Source organism: Bufo gargarizans, chromosome 3, assembly GCF_014858855.1.
Source record: "Bufo gargarizans isolate SCDJY-AF-19 chromosome 3, ASM1485885v1, whole genome shotgun sequence".
NCBI classification, from domain to species: Eukaryota; Metazoa; Chordata; class Amphibia; order Anura; family Bufonidae; genus Bufo; species Bufo gargarizans.
This window is the reverse complement of record NC_058082.1, coordinates 132,067,654-132,085,165: the sequence shown is the minus strand read 5'-3', so window position 1 is coordinate 132,085,165 and position 17,512 is coordinate 132,067,654.

Genomic DNA, 17,512 nt, shown 5'->3' with positions numbered 1-17,512 from the left:
AGGCCTCAATAGTGTCTAGCCGAGCCCTCCATTCATAAAAACTAGGGCTATTCTTCGTACCCCAATATTTAATTACCAAGGACTTTGCCACCATAAAACTGTCACGGCTGAGGATGGGGGAAATCCTCAGCCGTGTGATGTCAGAGGATGTCCGGTCACTACTTGGCCAGGACCACAGCATTAGGGAGCAGGTCACCTCCTAGTGCGTCCCTAACGCTGACCCTGTCTCCTGTCAGTATGAGCCAACCTTGATGGTAGGAGGGCTCATACGCTGGAACCTACTAGTCCCTACAAGCCCTCAAGTCGGCCCTGACCTAAGGAACAGAGTAGGACAACCCACTCCTCCAAGACAGGGAGGAGCAGGAGTCACAATGGCCAAGCAGTAGGGAAAAGGGGAACACGAATGCAAACCAATGTATATGGCAGGCGCTGCACTAGTTACAGCCACCTGCCACAGCCCTGCTGACTGGATCCGTGTGCAGGAAAACTGAAGTCCACAAATAACAAACCAAAGTCAACACAAACTCATCCACACACCGGAACCCAGATACATGGCAGCACAGAAATATACAAGAAAACATAAACCGAACATCACACAGACAAAGACAAACTGAACTTAAACATATGACCACAGTGGTGGCTCTCACAGGCAGATCAAATACACAGGAGGCTGCTCCAGCTAGCAGGGCTGAAGCAACCTACTGAAGCCTGCAAGAGACTCAGGCTATATAGGCCAAAAAGCCACACCCACCGGTCAACCACACCCAGTGACATCACACACACTGGGAAGGGAGTTAACCCTTCCAGCACACAGAAGGGAAAACACACATAAAGGGGAAGTGCACACAAAACATAATACACCGTGCACACAACACACACACCTAACCCAAAAGAAGTTAGGAGAGACCGCATGCCAGGGCAGCAAGCTGCCTAGCCACGCTCAGGCTGCTCTGCTGCAAAATACACACGCTAGTTGCCCGCGGCAACCACGAGTGATGCCACACACCAGCGGCCCTCACCCATGGTTGAATACCCATAGAAAACCGCAGGCAACCGCATGCGGTCAAGGAGTCACGGTCATGGGCATGGCCGTGACAAAAACCTTCCATGCTAACTCGTAATTGGTAGGGGGTCAGCTCAGAGTGGGGGGAAAAGACCCAATATTGCCTGCGTAAAACTTTGCTTCAATTTGATCTTATATCTTTTATATAATTCTTTATAAATACTAGTCCAAAACCCACGCACTTCTGGACAATTCCATAGTAGGTGACCTAACTCCGTATTTTCTGATAAACATTTCCAACACAAGTCCTTCCTTTCCTTATATATCTTGGCGAGGAAGGCGGGGGAGTAGTATAGGCGGTGAACAATCTTGAACTGTATCAATCTGTATTTCTGAGAGATCGATACTTTTTTTATGTTTTGATATACCATATCCCATTCCAAGCTGTTCCCCTCGCCCAATTCAGCTTCCCAGCCTCCCTCACTTTTAAATATAGTTATTTCCCCCAAACAGTCCCGGAGTTTATGATATATTTGAGAGAGTGTAAATTGAGTATCCTTAAATCTATAACAATAATCCAAAAAGGGGCTTGCCCTAATGGCCAATAAACTTTTATCCTGAGTGCTCATATATGCGTGACTAATTTGTGCATACCTATATCAATCTAAGAAGGACGGTGTACCTTGTATTTATTCATCTAAGGGAATAATATTACCGTGTGATTTTATATGAGTTAGGCTACTTTCACACTAGCGTTTCACGGATCAGTTTGAAGGGCATTTCAAACGGATCCGTCAATAAACTGACTAAGCGGAGCCAAACGGAAGCCATTCAGACGGATCCGTTTGTACGGATCCGTCTGTATTACGGATCCGTTTGTCACGTTGGTTTCCGTTTTGTCATCCATTTAGCGGATCCGTTTTGGAATGAAAAGCATTTCTAGGTTCCATCTTCATGTATTCAGATCTATAGGGTTGTAATGCTCCTATATTTCTCCAGGGCTACCTTGTTGAAGTTCCAAAGCTGGTCCGACTTTGATAATGGGCCACACCTTTCGGACTCTTGTACATGACTACATGCACTTAAAGATGTATAGTGTTCGTTAGAGGGCCATATGTCCCTGATCGTCATTGATCGTGCGTACAGGAGTACAGAGCATCATGATGCTGACCATGTTGTGCCGCAAACTGGGCTATTGTTCCGCTCTCATATGATCTATTAGTGCAAGACTATATCCCCGCGGGCAGCTCAACTTGCACAGGATGATTGTACACTATGATGCTGTGTACTCTCGTGCGCACGATCAATGCCACTACAGGACATATGGCCCGCTCACGGACCGTATGTCTCTTGGGGCATACAGTCGTGTGCAAGAGGCCTTTTCTCATCTCATACAATGGGGGCATACCACTTTAAGATATACCTACATTGTCTTATAGGTGCGGGTCCCACGGCTGGTACCCTCACATATATTGAGAGCGAAGCCAAGAAAGTAGATGAGGTCGCACTGTGCTGCCGCCCTCCATTCATTTCTATGGGAGAGGCGGGGATTAGCGCTTGGTGGTGGACATACCATGGGAAATTTCTTGTCCTACAGCAACAGTGCTCCCCGCTCCGTTCTCGATATAGGTGCGGGTCCTACCAATGTTACCCACACCTAACAGACAATGGGGGCATATTCAAGTGAAATCCTCCCATTGTCTATGTGAATACCCCTTTAAAAACTGTATGTCCCTTGCGTGTCCCTTGTGGTAATCACACTAGTTATATTATCGTCATCGGGAAATCATTAAATGTTAAAATCACAATTTATTAATGAATTCCTGATGATGCTGATGGACCGTGACTCCCACAAGGACTCATATGAAAGGGCACAATATTGACAACAATGAACAAGCATTTGCTTGTTCATGTGCCAATCATAGGGTCTACGATCAATAAAGAGCCAAAAGATAGCTCATTATTGATGGTCAGGTTTTAATGGATCTTACGACATTGGCACTAATGCTGTTTTGATATAAAAACTACCAAGGGTGTTGTAATAAACACACAGTAGTGAGACTAGGGTAGTTTTAATTTCAACACAGCTATAGTGCCAAGGTTCCCTGTACAGGACAATAAAAACACAGACACAGTGCAGTAAAGTATATATTTTTTTATATTTTTAATACTGTAAATAAATAAAATAAATATAAACTTAATTTTTTTTTAAATAAATTTTCATAACTGTGAGGGGAGGTGGACTGTCGTGGACTCGATGCTCTGGGGCTGGCAATGGTAGCCCCCCTGTCCTGGCGATCCACTGAGGTGAAACTACGGGCCACAGAAAAGGGTGCAGGGCGTAATTGCGGGGTGTGGAGAAAGGAAGGGTCTGAGGAGAAGGGGACCCGAGCATGTGTAGAGGTGGAGGGAGGTTCAAAAGAAGTAGGAGGAAAATACGGGGCAGGAGAAGAAAAAGAAGCAGAAGGAAACACATGCTCGGGGGGGTGGGAAGGGAAAGGTTGGCGGTACTGGCCACTGGTGTGGGATGGGGGGTAGGTGTGGGATGGGGGGTAGGTGTGGGATGGGGGATAGGTGTGGGATGGGGGATAGGTGTGGGATGGGGGTGGGGGTGGGGGTTGGGGGCGGTGCATGATTTCCCATGACCCGTTCTCTAGCATGATCTTAAACTCATGCAACTGCTCGGGCGTCATTGAGTCCATCAAACTGATCATGCTTAGCCCATAATGGTAGTTTAGGCTGCGTTGAAACGCCGACTCTGCCCCCTTCCAGCGGCGAATCAAGTCAGCACCAAACTCCATCTGATGTTGGGCAAAACCTTCTAGAGCGTCAGAAACGACCTCTACAAGGTTCGCATAATCAGCTCGATTTGGCCTACCGGATCTCTGCCCGCTCACCAGGGCTCTCAAATTTTGACGAAAACCTAAGAGCCTCTGCTGAGCGGAGGGACCCGGTAGGGGACCCGAATTATCCTGAGCCGATGCATGAGGGACAGGAGGGCTGGCGCTGGCGATCTGTTCCGGAGGTTGGTCAGGCTCCCGAGTGCTGCTGGCACTTCTGTAGAAAAAAAAAAGGAAAGTTAGGAATCGTTCTTTAAATAAAACATCCATGTGCTATGCTATGTCTACCGTATACCATAGGGGGCTGGCCAAAACAGGGGAGCCAAATGCTCCGCTGTCTCAGACAGCCCCTTAAACTCACACGGAGAGAACAGTTGTCCATCTGATTGTAGGGGGCTGGCCAAAACAGGGGAGCCAAACGCTCCACTGTCTCAGACAGCCCCTTAAACTCAGACGGAGAGAAAAATTGTCCATCTGACTGTGGGGGGGCTGGCCAAAACAGGGGAGCCAAACGCTCCACTGTCTCAGACAGCCCCTTACACTCAGACGGAGAGAACAGTTGTCCATCTGACTGTGGGGGGGCTGGCCAAAACAGGGGAGCCAAACGCTCCACTGTCTCAGACAGCCCCTTACAGTCAGACGGAGAGAAAAATTGTCCATCTGACTGTGGGGGGCTGGCCAAAACAGGGGAGCCAAACGCTCCACTGTCTCAGACAGCCCCTTACACAGACGGAGAGAACAGTTGTCCATCTGACTGTGGGGGGCTGGCCAAAACAGGGGAGCCAAACGCTACCCTGTCTCAGACAGCCCCTTACACTCAGACGGAGAGAACAGTTGTCCCTCTGACTGTAGGGGGCTGGCCAAAACAGGGGAGCCAAACGCTACCCTGTCTCAGACAGCCCCTTTACAATTTATTTTTTAAACAGTTGTTAAAAATATTTACCTTTTTGGTGCCATTGCCTTTCGTAGGAACCCCAGGGCCGCCGTATGGATGTAGGTGGCCCCTGAGGTTCCTCCGGAGCCACTCGGGGCCTGAACCTCCTTGTTATAATCCCTCCTGAAGTGGTCCCGGATAGATCGCCAACGCGTTGTAACCAGTTTGACTATTGAAAAAAACAATAAAAACTAAAATCAGCATGATGAAAGGAAAAGAACAATATTTTAATGTATTAAAATACATATTGTTTTACTTACCATATTTCTCCTGAGCCGCCGCATTTAGATCCCCACAGGTCTCGAAAAAATTTCAGCACAGATGTCTCTCCAGAGCCGCTGGGTACGACGATGATCAGCGTGGTGGCGGTCGGAGTGGTTCCATAATGCTGGACGCGCCTCCACCAGTTGGATGAGGAGCAGGTTATCGATGGTCGGAACCCCGAACTCCTCATCTTCCCTGGTGGAGCCTACGGAACCCTGAAAAAAAGGAAATACAAAATTTAATGTAAATCCTAATACAAAATGCTAATTAAAACTCCCCTGGACGCTGGCGATGCTGGTGAGCTGGCCCCGGCAGCGCCGGCCACTTTCGGAGAGCCCTCCGCAGATGATGAAGAAATCTATAATAAGAGCACATACTGATTAATGCAACGAATCAAACAGTAAAAACTCCAAGTGTTGATTTCATACTTACCGGCCACTGGATACGACGGCGCCTTCTGGGTGGGTATCTCCAGTCTATTGTCTTCTTTGAGGACATCTGTACGCAACAGAATACCAGACAAAATGCAGATAACGTTAAAGGAACTTGTAGAGCACTATTTCCTCATAGATCAACAATTTTTTTTTTTTCAATACTTACTTTTTAAAATATAGACCTGGGCTTGCCCACCGCAGATATTTTCTTTTCTTTAGTTTTTTTTGGGGAACGACCCTAATAATAAAATGATTTAAAAAATTAATCCGACAGGAGCCATAATCCCCCCCAACTGCCATAAACACCCCCAGAGACAGCAGCCCCGCATAGTGCCAGCAGCCCCCCACAATGACATAAGGCCCCCAGTTCCAAACAACCTTCCTACAGTGCCCTCAGCCCCCCCAATGCCAGCAGCCCCCACAGTTCCAGCCACAAACACCCCCGCAGTGCCAGCAGCAACCACAGTTCTAGCCACAAACACCCCTGCAGTGCCAGCAGACCCCACAGTTCCAGCCACAAAAATCCCTTCAGTGCCAGAAGCCCTGCACAGTTCCAGCCACAAAAACCCCTGCAGTGCCAGAAGCACCGCACAGTTCCAGCCACAAAAACCCCTGCAGTGCCAAAAGCACCGCACAGTTCCAGCCACAAAAACCCCTGCAGTGCCAAAAGCACCGCACAGTTCCAGCCACAAACACCCCCGCAGTGCCAGCAGACCCCACAGTTCCAGCCACAAAAACCCCTGCAGTGCCAGAAACACCGCACAGTTCCAGCCACAAAAACCCCTGCAGTTCCAGAAGCACCGCACAGTTCCAGCCACAAACACCCCCACAGTGCCAGCAGCAACCACAGTTTCAGCCACAAACATCATCGCAGTACCAGCAGACCCCCCCAGTTCCAGCCACACACGCCCCCCCCAGTGCCAGAAGCCCCCCATAAAGGCAGCCCACACCACCAGTGCCAGCGGCTCCCACTGTTCCAGACACACACACCCCTTCCCAAGTGCCAGCAGCCCCCCCACCCTAGAAATAGATAGATAGATAGTAAAAAAAGAAAGATAGACAAACAGACAAAACTTCATATACTTACCAGTCTCACCAAGTTGATAATCCAAAATGGCCGACGATGAGGGGGAGGGACAGGAAGTAACTGGGCATGCGCAGAGACGTGAACGGTTTCTAACGGATCCGTGTCAAAGTGGAGCCAGGACAGACGGATCCGTCCCCATTGACTTCCATTGTAAGTCTGAACGGATCCGTTTGCCTCCGCACGGCCAGGCGGACACCAAAACGCTGCAAGCTGCATTCGGGTGTCCGCCTGCTGAGCGGAACGGAGGCCAACCGGTGCCAGACTGATGCATTCTGAGCGGATCCTTATCCACTCAGAATGCATTGGGGCAGTACGGATCCGTTCGGGGCCGCTTGTGAGAGCCTTCAAACGGAACTCACAAGCGGAGCCCCGAACGCTAGTGTGAAAGTAGCCTTAAGCGGTTAATTCTGCGTGAATTCCAGTATTTATAATCTACGATTGACTTAAATTCTTTTAAATTATAATTGTGCCAAAGTGGGGTAAAATGAGTAGGGAATGTCTCACCCAGTAATTTTTTTATCTTATTCCAAACCTTATTTAGTGTATCGCTAATCAAACATTGTTTTTTCCTCATATCCAAATGACCAGTCTCCAAGACAGAAAAAATATCCCCATATGGCCCCTGGAAATCCCTTGAGAGGATACCCAACAACAAAGCGGCCTGGCTTTCTGCCCTCCCCCCTCCCAAACACCACTTTATCTGTGCTGCAATATAGTATCCCTGGAGGAATGGAAGGGAAAGGCCACCCCTTCTCTCCTATATACAGAGATATTTTTGCTTAATCCTAACCCTTCCCCTCCCCCAGATTAAGTTGTTCATCAATTTGTCCACTAACCCAAAAATGGAATCATCAATCCATATCGGGCATGCTGTCAGAGGGTATAATGCAATAGGGAGGACCACCATCTTAATCAGTGCAATCCTTTTCTCCTGTGACAGGGGCAGCTTCTGCCAAGACCGGATCTTCTCCCTGATCTTATTAACCATAGGAGTTATATTTAAGTAATTATATCGAGACAGATCCGCACTTATACTGATACCCAGATATCGGATGGAATCAGTTAGTCCGAGTAACTTAATGCCTAAGGGCCTGTCAGGGGGCACTCGGACCAGAGGGAGAAGTTCAGATTTATCCCAGTTTACTTTATACCCCGATATCGCCCCATATTCTTTCAAGATATTCATAACAGGTGTAACGGCTTTCCATCCCTGCCTCAGGAATTCAAGAATGTTGTCCGTGTATAGACTAATCTTATCTTCCTCTCCTCTCCCTCCAAATCCTATGATCTGATTAGACTGACGGATTTTACAAGCAAGAGGTTCCAGAGCTAGGGCAAATATCAAAGGTGAAAGGGGACAACCGTGCCGTGTACCTCATTTATCTTAACCCTGGCCCTAGAATCCGAATAAAGTAACTGTATCCATTTAATGAAATGTTCGCCCAAATTCATTTTATCCAAAGTCGCCCACAGGAAGGGCCACTCCACCCTGTCAAAGGCCTTCTTGGCGTCCAAAGACAGGATGGAGCGATCCTCCCCCTCCCCAACATATACGTTAAGAAAGGCCCTGCGAATATTAGATTGTATATCTCGTTTTGGGATGAAACCCGTCTGATCCGAATGGATCAGATGGTGAACAACCCCCCTTAACCTGTTTGCAAGTACTTTCGCTATTATCTTGTAATCGGTATTGAGTAGCGAAATAGGGCGATACGCCCCCACCTCTGTCTTATCTTTATCTTTCTTCAGGAATAAGGAAATGGAAGCTTCCCTCAAGGAGGGGGGGGAGTGAACCACTCCTCCAAGATTCATTAAACATTTGCAGAAGAAGAGGCAGTATGGTTTTGCGATATGCTCTGTAAAATTTAAAAGGTATGCTATCCCTGCCCGGAGCCGTATTGCCCTTTATACTGTGAACAGCTTTCTCCACCTCTTCAAGAGAAAGTGGCAAATTTAGTTTGGCACTATCTTGTCCGGAAAGGCAAGGGAGTGCCATACCTTCAAAAAAAAGAGCCTGGGCTCCGTCATCCACCCCGAGATCCAACCGATACACTTTAGTAAAGTGTTCTACGATGGCAGTTTTGATTTTAAAGCTGTCATTAGTTAGTACACCCGTTGGCAGTTTTATTTGCTTTATTGGGATTTGGGCCTTTTGACTAGCAATCACCGATGCCAGCATTCTACCTGTCTTGCCTTTCTCAAAGAAATCTTGCTGTCCAGCAAAGAAGCGTCTATGTTGCGCCTTTTCATAAAGAAAAGACTGGTATTCCCTCTTTGCCTCCATTAATAATGATCGAGTGCCATTCTCATTTTGTTTGGCCAAGGCCACCTCAAGCGCCCCGACCCTCTCTACCAATTCCTTTTCAGTGTTAGCATATTCCGCCCTTTTCCGCATAATCCTCATACTATATGCCCCTCTTATCATGGCCTTCAAGGAATCCCACACATAATGTATGTGTGTGGATCCATAATTTAGTGCCCAGAATTCTGAAATGTCTTTCCCAATTTTTTCTTGGTCACCGACCACCTGTATCCAATGTGGGTTTAGCCTAAAGGATTTTTTCCCCACGGGGGGTAGAGAGTCAGTCCTCAAAATTAACATTGTAGTATGATCGGATATACCATGTGGTTCGTACTTCATTTTTTGAATCAGTTCCAAAAATTCTGCACTTGCTATAAATAGATCTATCCTAGACATGGCCCTGCAAGATCTACTAAAACAGGAGAAGGCCGTTTTTTTCCCACACAAGAACGGCCTCACATCTATAAGACCCATCTCCCGGCAGATCCCGCTAAGGATCGTGGGTTGATCATTAATACTCCCCCTTCCACTATACTCGGATACCCTGTCCTTATTATTCATAATAGAATTAAAGTCTCCCGACACTAATATAGGACACGGATCCCACTTACATAAATACTCTGCAAGTTTCCTAAGTACTTCCGAGGAGAAAGGGAAGAAATATATACAAACGCAAGTACGCATATCAGTCCCTTCCACCGGCCATATAGGAATACAAATCTTCCCTCTTTATCAATCCATTGATCATATGGCTCATAATCCACATTCCTATGTATGTAAACACTAACACCTCGTGAATAGGCCGAGCAGTGGGAGTGGTATTCGTACTGCGTCCAAGGTTTTCGCATATATTCCAATTTTTCAGCAGTAAAATGTGTCTCAATCAGCCCCACAATGGCAGGTAAATGTCTGGAGATGACATCATATACCACCCTCTGTTTAAGTTTGTCCGCCAATCCGCGGACATTCCATGTTAGTATACGTGACATTTACAGAATTGCAACGAGTGGCCAGGCCCTCCCGCCCCCCTCCCAAATTCTAGGTCAGATCCCGCAGCAGTAAAACAAACCCCCCCTTCCCCATGGTGCACAGGACAATAAAAAACCCATGCGCCTCTTACACTCTCGGCCCAGAGAGTCCATCAACCATTTCTGGATGAACCCCCCTGGGTCGTCCCCTTCCGATCCTTCCGGAAAACCTATCAGTCGGATATTTCCTCTGCGTGACCTGTCCTCCAAGTCTGTTAGTTTCTCCTTAAGGGCCTTATGTTCTACATCAATCTTTTGACATATTTTTTCCATTAAGGAGACTTCATGTTTAGTAGTGATTAGAGATAGCTCTGTTTCTTTAACTCTAAAACGTATTTTGTCCATATCATCCCTAATGAGAGAAATATCAGATTACATTGAGGACACTGTAGTTGTCAATGTGCCTAAGGTTTGGTTAGTTATTTTTAAGGCTTCCAGAATATCCCCCAATTTTTGTTCTATTGTTTCCATTCGCTTATATGTCTGATTATCCATAGCCTCTTTTTCACTATTTTCGGGAAGCGTAACAACATTTCTAGCTTCTTCTCTCTCCTCTGAGCGGGCGAGGGGTTTCATAGTACCTCTTGTTTTAGTTGGGGAGGATCTTAAGTACCTCTCAATGTTGGTTTTAGGGCTTTTACCTTCTACGCCTTCAGAGGCCGAGGTACCCAAGGATTTCCTATTTTGTGCTTTAGGGGCCATGTTCAAAAAAACAATGGAGTACTGTGAGGTCACTGTTGAAGAAGCGGCAGAGCACTACAAGGCCTCTGCCGAGAGGACAGGGCACTGTGAGGTTACTGCCTAGGCAGCGGAGCACTGTGGGGTCAGCACAAAAACAATAGGGCACTGTAAGGTCACTTTCAAAACAGCAGAATATTATAAAGTCACTATTAAGGCAATAGAGCACCACAAAGTCACCACCAGGGCAGCAGAATACTATAAAGTCACTGCCAGCGCAATAAAGCACTGTAGAGGTCAAGGCAGCAGGATACCGTAGAGTCACCGTTAAAGCAGCAGAGTACTGCCAGATCACTGCCTAAGCAGTACGGCACTGTAGAGATACTGCTGAAATGGGAGGGTACTACTAAATCACTTCCAAAATAGCAGGGCACTATAAAGTCACTACTCAGGCATCAGGCACCGTGGAGTCGCTGCCTACATGGCAAGGCGCTGTGAGATCACTGTTGCAGCAGCACAGCACTGCCAGGGCCCCGCTCAGATATAAAATAATGAAGCCTTCTGCTGGAGCCAGTAGAAAAAAAAAAAAGTTCTGCAAGTTCATCCTTACTTGTAAAATCCAGAGTCGGAAATTTGGAATCAATCACTGCAAGCTGCTGTTCTTCATTTCATTGTGTGATATCTTGCCATCTTACTCTAAGGCAACCTACTTTTTCCTACTCCCGCTAACCAATCTAGGCTTTAATGTGTCCTTCATTCTGCCTTTTTCTATGTAGGAGTATGATACTAAAAAATCAGTCACTAGGGAGAACAGTTTGTGCGCTATAGAGGCTTTTACAGTTTAAAGCTGACAATAGTTGCTTAGACAAAAATGCTTAGAAGTGAAAAAGGTCAAATGGGGAAATAGGTAAATAAGGGATATTAGATAGAGATATACTTATATTTCAGAGCTACTAGCCACAACTTATAGAAATGCAAAATTGTGGTCTCAACAGGTTAGCCACCTTCTTTTTTTCTAGACAACTTAGCCACAAATCATAGCCAGCCAAACCTTTTACAAATTACAAAATTTTGAAAAAAAGTGAAAAATTATTGTTGCATGTCTGGATATTGATAAAAGCACATTTGTAGTATTTATTGTACAACTATGATTATTATCAACCTAATAATAATCTGCAGTCCTTTGACATCCAAAAGAAGAAAAAGCATGAACATGATTATTTTTTAATTATAACAGAAAAAGTCTGATGTTTATGGGCTTTCCATGCATTTACAGACAGTTGACAATTCTGGCTTTAGTGCTTCTTGGGTAGACCGAGGCTTCGGATGGGTACAAAAGCCTAGAAGACTGAGCAAATCCCCTAAAGACATTTCAGTCATGTGGGTGGGGTGTTGGATATTGAATATTTTCCAAGAGAGAGACACAGTTCTCTTGTGAAGTATATTATAAAGAACAAATGAGTAATGTATTTTTAGTTAGGGGTTCAATATAGAGACATGTAATAAGAAAATAATATTTGGCAACCAGTGGTATACATAGAAGTAAGGGCCCCATAGAAAGGATCAAAACAGGCCCTCCTCACAGGACAGAAGGGTTGCTGCCTAAACACTTTTCAATGACCCTTGGACCATTTTTACACTGCCTCATTTGCTAAAAGTTGTTCCTTTAGAGAGTAGAGTCCTGACCAAGTTTTCACCCCCCAGTAGAATAGGGGATGATCCCAACTCGGCCCCCATAGCAATCGCATGTTTATCACCCGAGCGATCACTTTAAGAAAGAGTACCAAATATATGCTCATTCCAAATCACACATTCTGTACTTCCCTTTCAATTTTCAGAGATGCTTTTTAGCTAATTCACTAAGAGGACACAAACAAGACTACTCTTGGTACTAAAAGGTTGTGGCTTTGACCATGAAGTGCTTCACAATAAATAAGACTAATTTGATTTAGAAATGTTCTTTCTAGAAATATAATATTTTTCCTTTAAAAAAGCAAATCAGTTTAGACTAACCATGAAAAATCATTACATCGCAAATATTATTTTTTGGAAGGTAGAAGTACAAATCAAAAACCTCACAAAAATAATTATCAGAGTTTGCCACTCGGTTTGCGTCAACATACTAATATATTAATAGAATTCACATTTTATACTATAAGTGATTCAGACAGATATTATTTTAATGAAGGTGTTCATTAAATCCAATTACTACAGATATCTGACACAGGTCTTTGTTTTTTGTGACATTTGCCTTTTGACTAGAGCACATTTCAAACTGTATTTCTTTTTAATCTACATTATTATATTTTTTAATTACTGTACCATACATTTCTTCCTGTGTATTACTTTTACCTTTCATTAGAATCCTGTTAAATGGTTTTCGTACATCTCTTTAAATGTACCTAAATGGTCACAAAATATAAAAAAATTGTGCAAGAAATAAAATCAGTAGCATTGACTAAACACAACTTTTCATAACATTAAAATCCTCAACTATGAGTAATGAATTCTGCATGATTTAGGAACGAACATGCATGATTAATTACTTTAATGCGAGAGAAATGTGAGAGAAATGGCAGCTATTATGTGATATGATGGAATTTTAAATAGTCAAACACCTTTATCACTTATCCATTTATTAAATACAGCCTTATAGCAGAGACGTTAACATATAGAGATTTGCACATATTTGTATGACTAGTACCTGTTAGTGGAAATGTGTAGCAAAAACAGAGTTGATGAAATGAGTGTTTTATATGTAATCAAATTAGTCATGTTAGTTTAGCCAAATGACTTGTCAGGTTCATATAACTAATTTGACTAATTATATATTGTATTCTTGTACATTTCATTAACTGGTACACCCATTTTGAAAATAATGCCACTTATGTCATCATGAAATGTCACGGCTGACGGTGGGGGAAACCCCCAGCCGTGCGGTACCCGTAGATGTTGGGTCGCTGCAAGGCCAGGACCACAGGATCAGGGAGCAGGTCACCTCCTAAAGTCTCCCTGATCTGACCCTAACTCCTAACCTGCATGGGCCGACCTTTAGGGTAGGAGGACCCATGCGCTGGAACCTCGGGTCCCTACTATCCCTCCGCAGGTCCCTAGGCTAGGAGCTGGATAGACTACCTGTTCCTCCAGAACACGGAGGAACAGGAGCCTAGAAACGCCAAGCTGGTAAATAAGGGGAAACCAATACACCTTATGGCAGTGGCAGGTATGTGGAACTACTACCTCACCTACCTGCCATAAACACACAGCCCGGAACCCATGCAAAAGTGCTGTCTGTCTAACAACCACAGAAAAGACAACAGCACACAACATACATCACACGGGGAACCAGGGAACCATAAGGTGCAACAAACCAGCAACCACATACACATAAACATAACATCAGACAAGGTAACAAAGGTTTTACTAACAAGGTTTTATGACCAGAAGGTTGGTCCTCACCAGGCAGATGGAGGAGACAGGAGGCTGCTCCAGCCAGCATGGCTGAGAGCAACCTACTGAAGCCTGCAGGAGTCTCAGGCTATATAGGCCGAAAGGCCACACCCACCAGTCAACCACACCCAGTGACACCAACTAAAAGGGGAATAGCACACACACTCACTCACCTGTCACCGCTGGCAACGGCATGCGTGGCCACCGTGTCCTGCAGAACAACCAGCAGGCAGAGACCCTGCCACCACATGCACAACACCAGACGTTGCCGCGGACAACCACAGGTGAAGGGAGGTGTCCAAGTGCATACAACCTCGTGCACAACAAACAGACCAGGAAGTGCACACAAACACAGACGAAGGACGTGCACACCAAAACACGATGCCAAGGGCAACCGCACGCATGCCTGTTATTCGCGGCAACCGCACCTGAGGCAAACCACTAAGTGCCCCCAGCTGCGGTTGCGACAACACCAGACCGCGGATAACTTCATGCGGCTCCCAAGGAGTCACGACCATGACCAGGGGTCGTGACACTCCCTCCCCTCAAAGCCCCCCCCAACCGAAAAGGGAAGCTGGTGGGACCAAACAACAGGGAGGGGGGGAGGGGCAATGCCTGATAACCACCAGTGTCTCCCTCCAGAGCTGCCGCCAACGGACCTGGACCGTACACAACAGTCCCAGGTCGCCAGCCAACAGAGCAGACTGGAAGAGAGAACACTGGAGGCACTGCCAGATAGATGCCCGTATCTCCCCCCGGAACTGCCGCCAACAGACCTGGACCGTACACAACAGTCCCCAGGTCGCCAGCCAACAAAGCAGTCCGGAGGAGGAACACAGGACACCAGACCGATGCCCGTATCTCCCCCCAGAACTGCCGCCAACAGACCAGACCGTACACAACAGTCCCCAGGTCGCCAGCCAACAAAGCAGTCTGGAGGAGGAAAACAGGACACCGCGTCCAACTCAGGAGGACGTTCCTACTCCAGGTCGCTGCCAGCAGATACTCCCCAACCAGCACACCTGCCGGAACACCGAAGGAATGCTGCCAGCAGACGACCAGAGATAGGAACCCTGAGAGGGACGAGGGGTCACCAACACGGACACGGTTAGCAAGGTGGCGGGGAAAAGCCACCAACCGCGCCGTTAACGGTGAACCCCGTAACGCTCTCCCTCCGGAGAACGCGCATGCACCCCAACGGTCAATGGATGCATGCTTCACCCTCTTTCGAGGGAAGACCAGGTGAGGTGCCAGTTCTGGTCATACTGTCACGGCTGACGGTGGGGGAAACCCCCAGCCGTGCGGTACCCGTAGATGTTGGGTCGCTGCAAGGCCAGGACCACAGGATCAGGGAGCAGGTCACCTCCTAAAGTCTCCCTGATCTGACCCTAACTCCTAACCTGCATGGGCCGACCTTTAGGGTAGGAGGACCCATGCGCTGGAACCTCGGGTCCCTACTATCCCTCCGCAGGTCCCTAGGCTAGGAGCTGGATAGACTACCTGTTCCTCCAGAACACGGAGGAACAGGAGCCTAGAAACGCCAAGCTGGTAAATAAGGGGAAACCAATACACCTTATGGCAGTGGCAGGTATGTGGAACTACTACCTCACCTACCTGCCATAAACACACAGCCCGGAACCCATGCAAAAGTGCTGTCTGTCTAACAACCACAGAAAAGACAACAGCACACAACATACATCACACGGGGAACCAGGGAACCATAAGGTGCAACAAACCAGCAACCACATACACATAAACATAACATCAGACAAGGTAACAAAGGTTTTACTAACAAGGTTTTATGACCAGAAGGTTGGTCCTCACCAGGCAGATGGAGGAGACAGGAGGCTGCTCCAGCCAGCATGGCTGAGAGCAACCTACTGAAGCCTGCAGGAGTCTCAGGCTATATAGGCCGAAAGGCCACACCCACCAGTCAACCACACCCAGTGACACCAACTAAAAGGGGAATAGCACACACACTCACTCACCTGTCACCGCTGGCAACGGCATGCGTGGCCACCGTGTCCTGCAGAACAACCAGCAGGCAGAGACCCTGCCACCACATGCACAACACCAGACGTTGCCGCGGACAACCACAGGTGAAGGGAGGTGTCCAAGTGCATACAACCTCGTGCACAACAAACAGACCAGGAAGTGCACACAAACACAGACGAAGGACGTGCACACCAAAACACGATGCCAAGGGCAACCGCACGCATGCCTGTTATTCGCGGCAACCGCACCTGAGGCAAACCACTAAGTGCCCCCAGCTGCGGTTGCGACAACACCAGACCGCGGATAACTTCATGCGGCTCCCAAGGAGTCACGACCATGACCAGGGGTCGTGACATGAAATGACATGAAACGTTAAGGTCCTTATTAGTGCCTGCAGTTTAATTGCACCTCTTTACTTAAATTACTTTTGTCTAAATAAATTAATTATTGTCATATTTACTGTTGATTTTAACATTTGATATTTTTATTGAACTTTATTTAGTTTTATTATCTACAATTTTCATATACAGTATTTTAGTAGCTGAAGATATTTTGACACAGAAACATCTAAAATTAATAGAATTGGAATTCTGGAGTTTTGGAATAATCATTGTAGTTCAACACATATACAATAAACTGAGTGTATGCATAATAAAATATAATATCAGGAAAAAGTCTAGCAGATACCAAAAATTGTTCTCATGAGCTCCACAATTGGCCTCTATAATAATCTTCATCATCTCTGTTTTGGGGAGGAATCATCCAGCTTCTGGTAGAAAACACTGTCTACAGCCAGTAGCTCTGCTTATGTCCCATGATGCCTTCCCAAGCAAGACATAGGGAAGTGTGACCAGATCACATATACAATGCATTTGGAAAGTCTTCAGACCCTTTCGCCTTTTCACATTTTGTTATATTGTGACTTTGTGCTAAAATTAAAATCTAATTCAAGTTTTTTACTCATCATTATGCACTCAATAATTCTGACCCCATAACGAAAAAGCGAAAACAGTTATTGAAAAGGAAGAACTAAAATATTGCATTGACATAAGTATGTCAAGTTCAGTCCCTTTACTCAGTACTTAGTTGGAAAAATGACAGCCTCCAGTCTACTTGGGTATGATGGTGCAAGGTTTACATACCAGGATTTTAGGGATTTTCTGCCATTCTTCTCTGCAGATCCTCTGAAGTTCTGTCGGGTTGGATATGGATTGTTGGTGGATAGCCATTTTCAGGTCTCTTCAGAGATGTTCAAGTCAGGGCTCTGGCTGAGCTACTCAAGGACATTCACATAGTTGTTCGTAAGCAACTCCTGTATTGTCTTGGCTGTGTGCTTAGGGTCATTGTCTTGCTGAAAGGTGACCCAGTCTGAGGTCCAGAGCACTCTGAATTCATTAAGAATATATTTGTATTTTGTTCCATTTAGCTTTCTCTCAACACTAACCAGTCTCCATGTCCCATTCATTGAAAAACACCCTTATTGCATGATGTTGCCAC